At 39.2% G+C, this 15730-nt stretch overlaps 1 protein-coding gene and 1 long non-coding RNA gene across 5 annotated transcripts in view; both read right to left on the reverse strand.

Moving 5' to 3' along the window:
• LOC101737404 (pseudouridylate synthase RPUSD2) overlaps window positions 1–15730 on the reverse strand; it is a 508157-nt gene that overhangs the window by 367662 nt on the left and 124765 nt on the right. The gene's annotated exons all lie outside the window — the stretch shown is intronic.
• Window positions 1435–2060, reverse strand: LOC134201844 (uncharacterized). Its single transcript, XR_009977105.1, has 2 exons — window positions 1910–2060; window positions 1435–1656 (listed from the first exon to the last, which is right to left on the reverse strand). It is a non-coding gene; the product is annotated as an uncharacterized LOC134201844 (long non-coding RNA).

Here is a 15730-nt window from a genome sequence, read left to right on the forward strand (position 1 = left end):
AACGGCTGCCCTACCCTTCAGACCGAAACCCATTACTGCTTCACGGTAGAAATAGGCGGGGCGGTGGTACCTACCCGCGCGGACCCACAAGAAGTCCTGCACCAGTAATTATGCAAATTATAATTTTGCGGGTCTGAATATTATTACAAGATGTTATTCCTTCACCGTGGAAGTCAATCGTGAACATTTGTTAAGTACGTATTTCATTACAAAAATTGGCACCTGCCTGCGGGATTCGAACACCGGTATATCGTTAGATACGAATGCACCGGACATCTTATCCTTTAGACCACGACGACTTCAACATCGATGTGATTTTTCGACATCTATGCAAAAAATTCTTGATCGCCCGACGAGTTAAGGACGTGAAGTGTACTTTGAAGTCAAACCAACTAAACGACCCTCGGTTGCTTTTTCATCAAACGCCATTGCCGTAACGCGACAGAATTTTTAAATACCAATGGGGCTGATAGCTCTTGCTTGTAACGTTGTTGTAAAGTCGTTGTTGTATGACGACTTACATAGCAAGTATACCATGGATCGAGACTTACACTTACTTAGGTTCAAGGAATCGGAAATCACTATAGTGATAACGCATTCAGTAACCGTACTCCAACGAGGAAACTGTCTGCCCCACAAAGCAATAAACAATATTTTAAAAGCAGAGAGCAACGAGGATTTTTTTTTTTGGTATTCTAAACAGAGCAAGCGCGTCAAAAATTCAACATGGTAAGTTGCGGTTACCGACAAACCGGACATAAATCCAGATCGGAGAGGGAAGGACGTGCGGGAAAACCTCGGACGCGGCGTGACATCCATCGGCCCTTTTGTCGAATCTTAACGGCCTATTCCTATGAATAATATATCGTGAAAAGCCTTGCGACAATTTATTTTCATTTTCCGTATCCGTTACGGAAACGTCCGTAACCTGGGTGGCGCTTGTCCGAAATATTCACATACATATATTTTTTTAGGAATGCTTAATAGAAAAATCCCTGGCTTCGGGACTTCGCTTCTGGCTGAGTTTTTGCTTGCCCACCTGTCCTCGTGAAACTGGAAAGGACTCCGGGCCACCAGTAACACTTAATTTAAAAAATATATATTTACTGGTGGTAGGACCTCTTGTTTACTGGTGAAGGACCTCTTGTGAGTCTGCACGGGTAGGTACCACCACCCTGCCTATTTCTGCCGTGAAGCAGTAATGCGTTTCGGTTTGAAGGGTGGGGCAGCCGTTGTAACTATAATTGAGACCTTAGAACTTATATCTCAAGGTGGGTGGCGCATTTACGTTGTAGATGTCTATGGGCTCCAGTAACCACTTAACACCAGGTGGGCTGTGAGCTCGTCCACTCTTCTAAGCAATAAAAAAAAAAGAAAGAAATTTGTTCATTGACTCCCCTGAGCGCTGACTTCGAAGACTATTAAAGAGACAAATTAATTATAACGGCACGCATTTTAATTGTCATTCTACGGGAACCAGACTGTTAAATACATCTATTGATGTAGCAACGGAATACTAAATCAAAACGAAACATTATCTTTTCACCTTTTTTCTCATCTTCCGTACAAAATATACAAACTTTACTTTTAAATCTTCATTTGGCAACTGCCCTTTTTGACATCGCCGTGTCATCTTGTTTCATATTACGGTGCTGCCTGGATCGTAAATTAAAACATAAAAACGTCGAGTTATATTAATCATCCGATTTCATACAATTCAGCAAAGGCTGACAATTAGCTATAGAAATGATTCCCTTCGTTTTTAATGTGTTATTAATCTATCTATAACTGTGGTTATAGTTCAATGTCCGAAACATGTTATTGAAAAAACTTACTAATCGTACGTTATTGATCTTATTATAAAAACTTGAATTTAATATTAAAATCAAAACAACAAACAAAAACCTACAAATCTATAATTGTAATTTGCATTTGCTATATCTTTATGTACCAATATTTATTTACTTTTATGTTAAAAACATCCTGAACAAATAAGTTGCGAGCTACGTATAAATATTTTATGAGCATTTTTCTTCCATTATCTAATGTCAGACACTGTCAGAGATGACAAACGTCAAAATCTCAGACGAGACTAACCAGATATAAGTTGAGTAAACTTTTTATTAGTTCCATTGTGTTTGCCAAAGGAATCTCGAATATAGGGCGTAGTTGTAAAAACGTCACGGATTCTTTGATTAATTTATTATTGAACATAGTTTTATCAATAAAAGCACTGACAATTTATTCGAGTGATTTTAGAGGAATGTGGTATAATGGCGACGACAAAATACAATAGAACGACATTTACGACGTTTTAATGGTCTTTGGCGGGATTATTTTTGGAAAACCTTTGTTTTATAAATTATCGTAGGTAAGTGTATATTTGTTTCAAGTTTTCCATCATCTTTTTAGGTTTGCCAGGAGAAATTGAAAACAGACTTTGTTTAACATTGTACCTAGATCTCGCAATTCGATTTTCATTCTCAGCAAAAACGTCAGTTTCGAAAAGGCCAAAAGAACGCTTTGAAAGTCAACGGTCGGTAATAGAAAAATGTAGTGACACTATATTTAGTCTAAGAAAATTTGTTTTTAATTTGTGCAGTAAAGTATTATCTATCCGCTATATCTATCTATGTATCTATGTCTAATGCGAATTTTTATTTTATTGCTTAGATGGGGGACTAACTCACAGCCCACCTGGTGTTAAGTGGTTACTGAAGCCCATAGACATTTATAACGCAAATGCGCCACCCGCCTTTTTTTTTTTTTTTTATTGCCTTTGTAGGCAGACGGGCATACGGCCCACCTGATGGTGAGTGGTTACCGTCGCCCATGGACTTCAGCAATGCCAGGGGCAGAGCCAAGCCGCTGCCTACCGCTTAATACACTCCATAAGCCTCGTTTGAAGAAGGACATGTCATAGCGCTCGGGAAACACCGTGGAGGGGAGCTCATTCCATAGCCGGATGGTACGTGGCAAAAAAGATCTCTGGAAACGCACTGTGGATGACCGCAGTGGCTCCAGGTAGTATGGATGAACTCTACTCCGGTGGCGGGCGGTGCGATGGTAAAAACGAGATGCTGGTATCATCTCGAACAATTCCTCAGAGCACTCCCCATGGAACATACGGTACAAAATACAGAGGGAACCGAAGTCCCTCCGCAGACCCAGAGGCTCCAAACGATCCGAGAGAATGGGATTATCGACAATCCGAACGGCCCTCCTCTGTATGGAGTCAAATGGAAGAAGCTGGTATTTGGGAGCCCCGGCCCAGAGATGGGAGCAGTACTCCATGCGAGGCCGGACTTGTGCTTTATAAAGCAAAAGTCTTTGTCCAGGCGTGAAGTACCGCTTCGCTCTGTTGAGGACCCCCAGCATTTTGGACGCCAACTTGGCTTTGCCTTCCAAATGACTCCGAAACTGGACATCGCTCGAAATGTCGACCCCAAGTATCCCGATACTCTCGGAAGGTTGCAGGGATACTCCTTGAAATTGCGGCGCCATGACAAAGGGGTCCTTCTTCTTCGCAGTGAACGCGCAAACTTGTGTCTTTATCGGGTTGAATTGAACCAAGTTCAATTCACCCCATTCGGAGACTCGCCCCAGAGAGTTCTCCACTTCAGACACAAGTTTTGATCGTCTCTCTTGCACCACGCTCCGAGAGAGACTCTGATGGCCGATATATCGCGCATCCCCCGTGCTATCATCCGCATAGCAATGCATGCCATCAATAGACAGCATGTCATTGATATACAGGATGAAAAGCGTGGGGGAGAGCACCGAACCTTGTGGAACGCCAGCGTTAATGGTCATGGTATCAGAACAGTCACCGTCTACAACGACCGTGATGCTCCGCCCATCCAAAAAGCTAGCGATCCACTTGCAGAGACCCTCGGGGATTCCGTAAGATAGTAACTTCGATAGAAGTGCCCTATGCCAGACCCTGTCGAAGGCCTTCGCGATATCAAGGCTCACAGCAAGAGCCTCGCCCTTGCTCTCCAAGGCTTCAGCCCACCTGTGAGTAAGGTATACAAGAAGATCGCCAGCTGAGCGACCGTGACGGAAACCGTACTGTCGGTCACTGATCAGCTGGCGATCTTCAAGATACTTCAGGAGTTGTGTATTTATAATTCGCTCCATCACCTTGGAAAGCAAGGAAGTTATCGCGATAGGCCTGTAGCTCGATGGGTCCGACCGGTCACCCTTCTTAGGGATAGGGTGGACGTGGGCGGTCTTCCATGAAGACGGAACCCTGTTAGTGCAATAAGAGAGGCGATACAAACGCGTTAGCGCAGGTGTCAGCTCAGGGGCGCACGTTTTCAAAACCAAAACCTTGTGATATAAGTTCTAAGGTCTCAGTATAGTTACAACCGTTGCCCCACACTTCAAGCCGAAACGCATTACTGCTTCACGGCAGAAATAGGCGGGATGGTGGTACCTACCCGTGCGGACTCACATGAGGTCCTACCACCAGTACAATCTTGTGCAAGGATAAAATGATACCGAAGAAATTATGTAGCTAAGGCTGGGCTCCTGGTACTACTGAGGTCATTGAGCGACGGTGAATACTCAACATTAAGTGGGCTGTATGACCATCTGCCTACAAAGATGATTAAAATCAAATAACAATCAAATATGCCATCAAATATATACAATCAAAAATATAGTCATCGTGGCCTAACGGATAAGACGTCCGGTGCATTCGTGTTGAAGCGATGCACCGGTGTTCGAATCCCGCAGTCGGGTACCAATTTTTCTAATGAAATACGTACTCAACAAATGTTCATGGTTGACTTCCACGGTGAAGGAATAACATCGTGTAATAAAAATGAAACCCGCAAAATTATAATTTGCGTAATTACTGGTGGTAGGACCTCTTGGGAGTCCGCACGGGTAGGTACCACCACCCCGCCTATTTCCGCCGTGAAGCAGTAATGCGTTTCGGTTCGAAGGCTGGGGTAGCCGTTGTAACTATACTGAGATCTTAGAACTTATATCTCGAGGTGGGTGGCGCATTTACGTTGTAGATGTCTATGGGCTCCAGTAACCACTTAACACCAGGTGGGCTGTGAGCTCGTCCATCCATCTAAGCAACAAAAAAAAAAAATACCAAATTGTATAGATAGTAACCGAGATAAATGATTCTCTTTGCAACGTTACTACTAGTGCTTCAGCTAAGGGTGTACGAAAATTTATTCAAAAGATATTAATAGTCTTGTAAATTTTATTTTCGACACAAGGAGTCGTAGTTACACAGTTTAAAAACCATCAGTGTTTTTTTTTTAAATCTTATATTATATGATCCTAGTTTTATATCAGACTAGACCACTAAACAACAATACATCAGAATTGTTTACCTCATAGATACATCGATGTACTGAGGAAGGAATACAAAGGTTTATACACGATTTGGTTTGGTCAAGATAATAGTGAACATCTCAAATTTCTTAATTAAAATTAAATCGGCTACACGCGCCAGCTCTGTAACCCATATTTGTTTCAGTGTTGATCATTACTGAACACGAATATTATTATGATTTACATTATAACACTTAGTGTTGAATGGTATTCTGGACCAATTTGGTTACCAAGCCAGAAATTCTGACATCAGTCAGAAGTACAGGTACCAGGAGGCTACCTATTGCTATCGCAGAGCACTTGTTCGTAGTTTGAATAGCAACGCAATTAAAACTTCTCTAACAGAAACCCAAGAAATTGTAATTAATTACATATACCAAATCTATTATGTCCATTGTTTTAATACGCTTTTATTAGCTTCAGACGTATGTATGTTTGTAACGGTAAAGATTCCGTTACATGATTTTGACCCCTTTAAAAATGTCGGATTAAATCGAAATTTGGTATACTTATTAAGGACCGACGACAATTCAATATTAAAAAAAATATTGAAATTCAACTAAAAAAATTAAAATAAATAATAGTTTAAAAAAACTAACATATTACGCTTTTATAGAAAATCCAACTAAAAAGTAGTAAATAAATTTTAATAAATTTCAATTAAAAATAGTGTAAGAAAAAATGATTTTATTGTAAAAAAAGCGTGGGGTGCTTGGTATCAGTAGTTATAAATTTTAATATTATATAAACAGATATGAGTAGAAGGGTTATTTTGATAATATTCTGAAAAGCACCCCACGGTTTTTTACGAAGTGAAGTATTCTCTATCCGTCATATCTATCTATCTCTCGACAATCGCGCTGTAAGAAAAAATGATTTTATTGTAAAAAAAAGCGTGGGGTGCATGATATCAGTAGTTATAAATATTTTATGAACAGATATGAGTAGAAGGGTTATTTTGATAATATCCCGAAAAGCAACCCACGCTTTTTTAGAATATACAAAAAAAATATTCTTACACTATTTTAAATTCAATTTTTTTTTATTGCCCTTGTAGGCAGACGAGCGCATGGCCCACCTCATGGTGAGTGGTTACCGTCGCCCATGGACTTTAGCAATGCCAGGGGCAGAGCCAATCCGCTGTCTACCTATAACTACTCAAATTTATTGAAATTTATTTTTAATTTTACATTTTCGCTATTGATTTACGTGCTTAATTCAGAGTTTGCAAATGTCACGGACAATTTACATACGCCGTATGTCGGATACAACAATCCAATTAAATCGCTAAAGCGAGCTAGACTCGCGAGAGCAATATAATTTTAAACAGAAGCCTCTGTACTTGAAAATGGCAATAACAATAATTATGACCCTGTTTCGCGTATTGCGTATGATGGTAAATTTATCGGCAATTCGTATTTTAATGATCTCACCTATTGACCTATTAATGTGAATAAAAATATGTACTTTTTAGTTTTTAAATTTTAGGATACATAACTCTGAAAATAAAAAAGCAGGCTTAGTCAACCGAAAGCGAACAATAATTTCAGACTGTTATGAACCAATTAATTTTTCTTTTAATGACTAACAGGTGTAGAGTCAAGCCAACAACTCGATTTGTATTAATTGATTATGGGAGCACAAAAGCATTGGAATGTGAAAACTGAAATTTACGCTATGGTCGTAGACTTGAAAGTGTTGTATCCAAACCAAAAAACTCTTTTTTTATCTCTTTTACCTATGCTGATAGCCTTGAGAGGCTATTTCAGCTTTGCCCTAACATGTAGGTGAGCTCACGGGGCTCAAACTGGAGTGACGCTAACACTGGCCCCAGCAAGAGCAGTGCTTCGCAGAATCTATCACAGCATCGGAAACGCGACCTACTGAGAAGATCCGGCGAGAAACTCGGTGGGCTGTGTCTGTGGGCTTATTCGCTCGTCGAGCCCTTCGTCCCAAGCGACAGGTTTGACGAGGACGATGACCGCTGCTTGTGGTACCTAAAAGCACCGTTAATGGATCGGGAGGATCCGTAATGACGTGTTTTGGGTGACGTCGACTGTTTACCATTCGGTCTACAGGATCGGGTAGGTATAAAACTCTTGCAACTTTATTTGCCTTTTAGAGTATTCACGAAGTCCGATCAATTCGGCTATTCGCACTTGACTATCGTCCATTGTCTGCCGTCGGACGGCCGTATTTATGCTAAAACTAAGAGCAGTACAAGTGATGTTTTGAAATGTCACTAAAAGTTAGTTTTGGGTAGCTCGAGTTTTACATTTAACAAATGACCTTCCAGTTCCAAATATCACCTCAACATTCAAATAAATTTCACTAGTTATCCTCGCTCCGCTGTATACATTGTATATTTATGCTTTGATATATTTAATTCAAAAAATCTCGTTAGTTTAAAATTATATAATTTATCACTGGAGTTATCTGTCAGATAAATTAGTTGCACATTTGACGCGAACAAATCTTAATGACCTTGAAGCTTAAGCTGAAAATTCTTTTTTCCTCAAGGAAGACGCTCCGTGACCCACAAATAAGGTTTGTAAGACTACAACTATTAGGTTCAGGTTTGCCTGACAAAAATTACAAAGATGGCACACCCAGTGATGGATTAAATGATGCATTCAGAGTGCCTGCTTTGGGCTGATGTTTATAGCGATAGTGTAATAACTACCAGCCTTCAGGTCATAGACGTAGAAAGGAGAATAGCGATTTAGTCAAAATATTTACATTGGTCCATGATTTAGTTCAATTGCATCTAATGTTGATCATCAATTGACCATATTAGTTGAAAGGTTATGGTAATTTTCTTTCTCTCTCTTTTTTTTCTTAGTCGGTGGACGAGCTCACTACCCACCCGATGTTAAGTGGTTACCGGAGCCCATAGACGTCTACAAAGTAAATGTCGCCACCTACTTTGAGATATGAGTTCTAAGGTCTCAGTTTTTACAGTACAACGGCTGCCCCGCCCTTCAAACCGAAACGAATAACTGCTTCATGACAGAAATAGGCAGGGTGGTGGTACGTACCCACGTGGACTCATAATACGTTCTTTCACCAGTGAATACCTTTGTTACCAGCTACTATAATTACAAGTTTTAAAATGCAAATACATCTCTTAGTCAGGTTTTCTACCATATCTCCCGACATGGGTCATATTGGATCGACTCGTCGACTTCATTTACCTCTTATTTTGTTGAATGCTGTAATGAATATATTATTAATTCCACGTTATCTTGCTTACCGTGAGGCAAAAAATAAATCATTCATTCAATACAATTCAACTCAACGAGTAATCCAAAGATCGCTTCAGTGTATTGTGTCCTGATATACAAGAATCTGATTTAGAAATAATAGAATACATAAGTTTTGTCAATGTCCAGTTAAGAAATAGTAAGCTGTAAGACTTCATACAGGTCGATGAATTTAGCACCAGTGAATGAATCTGTTCTCCCCACAGTGTCCTACCCCTAACAAGAGATGAGCAGACAGATCTGACACATCAAATGCGTCGTGCGTAATTCGAGACTAATGTCGTCCCGTGACCTGGTTGGAGACGAGTCCGCCTCCACCAAAAGTTGTTACACATAAAATAGACGGTACACCAGAATAAAAAAAATCCGGTACACATTGCTTCTAAGCCTTTAACATTGTCTTTAAGTTATTAGATTTTTGGCTACAAGTTAGCGATCGTTTCGTTTTTATCGATCTGGTATGGTATCTGGTATAGACAAATGGCGTTACAGCTAATTTTGTTTGTATTTCGCGTATGATATGAGTTATGAACCTGGTGATCCTTAAGTTCGTAGTAACCTGTAAAAATATAGAACATTATCAAACTACTTGAACCTTTTGTGGATACTCCATTAAAGCATTAGTTGCATAATTTATTTATAACCACCCTTGATACAAGGGCTTATACTAAGTTTTGCTCTTAAAGTTCTTGCGGTTTACGAGGGTTACCTTCCTAGTGAGATTAGCATCTTTCCGTAGTCCTTTTTCAGTGTCAATAATTGATTAACTTTTAGAAGAAATCGTTAATTGAAAATCACAAGAACTACGTGTTTAGTTTTATGGAATTTACAACAAGGTCAGCATTTTAATCTAGCAACTTTTGAAGCACTACTAGGTCTCCTTTGCATGTCTTTTGAGAAGTACGCTCTCCTTGTCTTATACTTTTTGTATTATAATAATATACTTTACTAATTTCCACTCAATTTCTTATCCAAGACTACTTGAACAAGTGTGAGTATTAAGTAGATCATCGCTCGTAAAAATTAGGAAAATTTTGTATCCATGTTCTTTCTGTTCACCTTTTCTAATGGGACTAAAATAAGAAGATATCACAAATATGTTTTAGTTATAATTTACAAAACATCTATTACAATTTAATTAGCTTTTTTTTTATATTCATTATAGTAGAATCGTTGGTTTATCCGAGCTTCTCGGCCTACTGGGTCTTTGATTCCCTTTTTATTTTATACCGTTCTTTCTATGTCTACGACTACACAGTCTCTATTTTCTGACTATGTCTATGTCTATGTCTCTATGACTGTTCTATGACTACACAGTCTCTATTTTCAATTTTATTGCTTAGATGGGTAAACGAGCCCGCTGTCCACCCGGTTTAAAGTGGGGACAATATCCCATACACCTTTTCGAAGGAAAATGTCTCACCTTCCGAGCGACGCAAGTACTCACAGGACGCGGCTGTTTCGGCCACTACTTACACCTCGTTTTCCGGAGGGAGTTAATGCCGGAGTTCCACCACCGCAATGGCAACGACGAGGACACGGACGTGCACAAGCTCGCATACTGCCCCGCTTTCGTAAAGCCGCATCCTTGTCGCGAAGATAGGACCGAACCTGTCGCTGCTGACCGTCGTGGATACGATGCTTGGCACTAATGAGTCCAAGCGTCCAACAAGCGATGCTCGATTTGTGCGAGACCATTTCCCAGAATAGGGCGGCAAAGCGGGAGAGAAAGAGCAAAATGAAGTAGGATGTCAGAATTACGCAGCTTCTACAATCTAAACACAATTGCGAGCGCAAGACGTGAAATATTTATTGAAAAATGAAATGAGAGAAACTAAATTGGTGGTGGGTAGGTGTGAAAAAGTGTAGACGTGTTTTAAACATAAAATTTTATTGAAAATTAGAAACATAATCTTTTATCAATATTTTTTAACATCCAGTTTGTACACAAGTATTTGTGATTTGGTACTAACGTTTGCAGCAGCTCATGTGTCATAAATAAAGCTGCAAAGCGCCAGCCAGTACACCTTCAACCATTTAAGTGACATCTTGTTCCTCACACTCAAGCCCATCATGTCTCAACTTGCTGAAATATTAACTATTCAAAAGAACTTAGAAGAAAACTTCACACGGAAGATGGGTGAACTTGAAACACAGATTCAGTCTGCGGGACCTGCAAAGGAAACTGTAAATAAAGTTGCTGAAGAGTTCCGTACGTTCAGAGAGTTGGTCTTTAGCATACTTGGGCTGCTCCGGACACAAATCGGAGAGTGCATGAAGCAGATTGATAGTCTGGAGACTCGGCAGCGACGCAAGACTTTGCTTTTCCAGGGATGTACCGAGGTTGACGGAGAGGATTGCACTTCAGTCATCTTAAATGTGCTAAATAATAAGTTGGCCTTGAAAAATGTGTCTTCTTCTTCCATAAAAGAATGCCACAGACTTGGTGCGCGAAGTCAGGAGCATAACAGGCCCATTCTTGTGAGGTTCACTAATGAAAACATTAAATCCAATGTTTGGAGAGCAAAGTCTAACCTAAAGGGTTGTTCAATTTCATTGAAGGAGTTTTTGACAAAGCCCAGGCAGTCCATATTTATCAAGGCAAGAGCTCACTTCGGAATGCGATCCTGCTGGACCCAGGATGGAATCATAGTTATCAAGACAACTAATGGAACACGTCATAAGGTAACAGCTATGGAAGAGCTGAGCCCTTTGCTGTTGAAGTTTCCAAAAGCTTCAGTGGCATCTCATGTGAGTGGAAAGAGTGATGAGGCAGGAAATCTAAAACATAAAATTCGGAAGTAATGGTGCTTTAATGTTCTTTTGATAGGCAACTCGAAAATTACCATACCGATGTAGTAAAAGTGTGTGTGTATTTTTATTATGTATGTCATTTATTTCATCTTTTTTTTTTGTTTTTCTTTTTTTTCTGTAGTATCTGTATATTACTTTTAGGTAAGTAGTTTTAAGTTTGTATAAATTAAGTTCTATTCCAATAATTTTATTGTTATTTGTTCTGTTTTCATTCAGTCCAATGAAGTTGGTGGTTAATGACACAGTTTAAAACATTCGTATTTTGGTATAAAATCAGTTACAGACTACTTAAACGTACCAGACGTAGTGTAGTTGTTCTATTGTTTTGTGTTTTGGATTTTGTTTATATTTTGTAATGCTTTCTAAATGTTTCTTGATGTTCACTGAATTTAATTTACATCTTCTATATTTTATATTGGTGTTAGCTGGCAGGTGGTGTTGAGATATACGCTTTATTCATTTTTGTTTGTTATTAATAATTTTTTTTTCTCTCTTTGGTTTTTAATGCATATAGATTGTATCTTACCAAATTGATAATTATAATATTTTTAGATAGTTTTTATTTTATTTTTATAGATTAGTTTTATATAGATTAGTATATATTAATATAGATTAGTATATATTAATATAGATTAGTATATATTTGTATAGATTAGTTTATTTACATAGATTAGTTTGTTTTACACATAGACACATTTTTTTTTTTTTGTTTGTTTTTCTTCTAATTTTATTATTTATGTCTTTTGTATCAGGTGTATCAGATACTGATGATGATTCTTTTTTTTCTGCAAACGAATCCAGTACGTCTTCTGGAGAGGAAAGTTTTGGTTCAGCCACCGACACCCTGGGTGACTTCTTACGACATACTTTTGACCACAAATCTGGCTGCCAGTTCAACGTATGCCACATCAATGCACAGAGTGTAGCCAGTCATTATAGCGAACTGTATCATACATTTTACAATACCAACGTCGACGTCATCCTGATATCCGAAACGTGGCTCAAGCCTACTCTCCTGTCGACCTCTTTCTCTCTCCCAGGTTTTATTCTTATCCGTAATGATAGAACGGTCGGTAGAGGAGGTGGTGTGGCCATTTATCTCCGCAGCACGTTTCCATATAAAATATTGTCTTCTTCTTCTACCAACTCTAGTGCGGAGTTTCTTTTTCTTGAGGTTTGTGTTAAGAGAGTAAAAACTGTAATTGGTGTCACCTATTGTCCCCCTAATATTGATTACTTTACTGAGTTCGAAACAGTATTAGAATCTTTGGGCTCTGAGTACGCACATCTTATCATCATGGGTGACTTCAACACAAATATCCTTTCTGGTAATTCCCCTAGATCCCAGAAGCTTCTTCAAATCATTGAATCAGCTACTCTTCATCTAATGCAACTACAAGCTACGCACCTAAATACCGTCGGTGAAGACACCTGGCTCGATTTAATCCTTACCTCGAATCCTTCCTTAGTTTCCTCTCATGGTCAACATTCTGCTCCAGGGTTCTCTCATCATGACCTAATTTTTCTTACCTATATCCTTAAATCCCCAAAACCTATTTCCAAGACCCTGCACAGGCGCTGCTTTGCTCGCATGGATCTTGAAAAACTCAGAAATGATGCAGCTGAGATAAACTGGGATCCCCTAGTAGATGCTGCATCAGTTGATCACAAAGTCGAAATTTTCAATAATATCGTAATCAAATTATACGATATCCATGCCCCAATTAGAAAAGTAAAACTGAAACGAACGCCTGCACCGTGGATGACTGAAGGAGTTAAGATGGCCATGCGTCGCAGAGATCGCGCTTTTCGAAAATACAAAAAGAATCGCATCGAAGATAATTGGGTCCTTTTTAAGTCTGCTAGGAATAGGTGTAATCAAATGATACGCAATGCCAAGCGCCGCCACATTCTGGATAATATCGCTTCTTCTTCTCCTGCCGATGTTTGGAAATTTCTCGGAACTTTGGGTATCGGCAGATCGCGACGTTTGGACATTCCAAATATTATTCAATTAGATGATCTCAACCGACACTTCTCCACATCCTCCGTGATAGATCCCTTAACTAAAAATCAAACGTTAGCTTATTTGTCTGGCCTAAGGCGTCCAGATGTTGTCCCCTTTCAGCTCTTTCCAGTTGCCCCCTCTGAGATAAGAAAAGTGATACTTTCCATTAAATCTAATGCGGTGGGATATGACAACATATGTCGCCGCATGATTATAACTATCCTAGACTGTCTCCTACCTGCAATTTATCATATTATTAACTTCTCTCTTGACTCTGGAGAGTTTCCTTTCCTATGGCGCAGAGCTTATGTTCGTGCCCTACCTAAAATTCCTGACCCTTCTGTTCCTAATCACTTTCGCCCAATTTCAATCTTACCCTTCCTATCCAAAGTGCTTGAGGTCTGTGTCCATAAGCAGCTTTCTCGATTTATATTTAGTAATTCCCTAATTAGCCCTTTTCAATCTGGGTTTAGACCAGGCCACAGCACCATTTCCGCGCTTCTGAAAGTGACAGGTGATATCAGGGTGGGCTTGGAAGAATCCAAAATCACTATACTAGTTTTGGTTGATTTCTCAAACGCGTTTAACACCGTTTGTCACGATATCCTTCTTTCCATTCTCTCTCATCTCAACGTCTCAAAAGGGGCGTTGGATTGGTTCTCTTCCTATCTTCAGGGACGTCAGCAATCTGTTCGTAATGACGAACTCTCATCAAACTGGTGTAATCTTGAATCTGGCGTCCCACAAGGCGGTGTCCTCTCTCCTCTCTTGTTTTCAATTTTTATAAATTTTCTCACCCCTGAGCTACGGTGTGAATTTCATCTTTACGCCGATGATCTACAACTGTACGCACAAACCGATGTTGATCACATATCGGATGCTATTACCAAACTAAACAATGATTTAAAATCAATCAAAAATTGGTCCGATAGGTTTGGTCTGGCGGTGAATCCTACCAAATGCCAGGCGTTAATTGTTGGTAGCCATCGAAATATGAGTAAGATCAGTAATTTTAAGCTGCCGCCTGTTGTTTTCAATGACATAATCATCCCCTTTAGCCGAAACGTGAAAAATCTTGGATTACACATTGACACTACACTTGGTTGGAGAGCGCAAGTAACATCCATTAGTCAAAAAGTCATCAGGACCTTGCGATCTCTCTATCGGCTAAAAAATATGCTACCATCAAATGTAAAGGCCATGCTTGTGCAGACTTTAATTTTCCCTATGGTAGACTACGGTGATGTGTGCTACTATGACCTGAATGCAGATCTCCTCAACAAACTAGACCGCCTTCTCAATAATTGCATTCGATTCGTTTTCAATCTTAGAAAATATGACCATGTGTCCGCGCATCGAACTCGTCTGAAATGGTTACCGATCCGTCAGCGTAGAGAGGAGAGAGCGCTTACTACCTTGTTTTCTCTTTTGGACTCTGCCTCTTCACCCTCTTACTTAAAATCGCATTTTAAATACTTGAACGCAAGCCATGACAAAATTCTACGTTCTTCACATAATCGTCTCTTACAATGTCCTATCCATCGCTCAGATTTTTTACATTCTTCTTTCTTTGTACAGTCCATAATATTATGGAATTCGCTTCCCAAAGAAATCAGGATGATCAGCAATCGCTTTACTTTTAAACTCAAAGTTCGCGAACACATCCACAAAAAACTGGAAGAATCATCTCCAAACTAGTTTATTTCATTTTTCAATTATTATTATTATATTATATATATATATATTTACTTTTAGCCATTCTTAACTATAATACTAAATTGTGTATTTTCATGTGTATATTATTGTGTGTAATTATGTGTATGTATGTATTTTACTATTTTATACATAGGTATATTGAATTGTAGTATATGTATTCTATAATACTGAGATATTATTTTAAGGAAGATTTTTGTTTTGAGTTTGTTCTTTTTTTTTGTTTTGTTGTCGTTGTTTGTTATTTTTTTGTCAATGCACCTACCATGCATTATCTCTGCACCACCCTATGGTCGACTGGAAGAGAATGCCCATGGCATTAAGTCCGCCTGTGTACAAGTTTTGTTTTGTGCATAAAGTATAAATAAATAAATAAATTAAAAACGCACAATAGAGTTTTAATATTTTGTGTATGGTCTTCGTGGTGCAATGCGGTAAACGGAGTGCACTCACAAAATCCGCACCCTGCGAAGTCAGATCTGCTAATGCTATGAGAGCTTCAAGCTCATGTCGATTGACCCTTGCAGCCACGCCGACCGCAAGTTCAGTCCTGTTTAACGTGAAATTGTACTGG

This window comes from Bombyx mori, chromosome 4, assembly GCF_030269925.1.
Source record: "Bombyx mori chromosome 4, ASM3026992v2".
NCBI classification, from domain to species: Eukaryota; Metazoa; Arthropoda; class Insecta; order Lepidoptera; family Bombycidae; genus Bombyx; species Bombyx mori.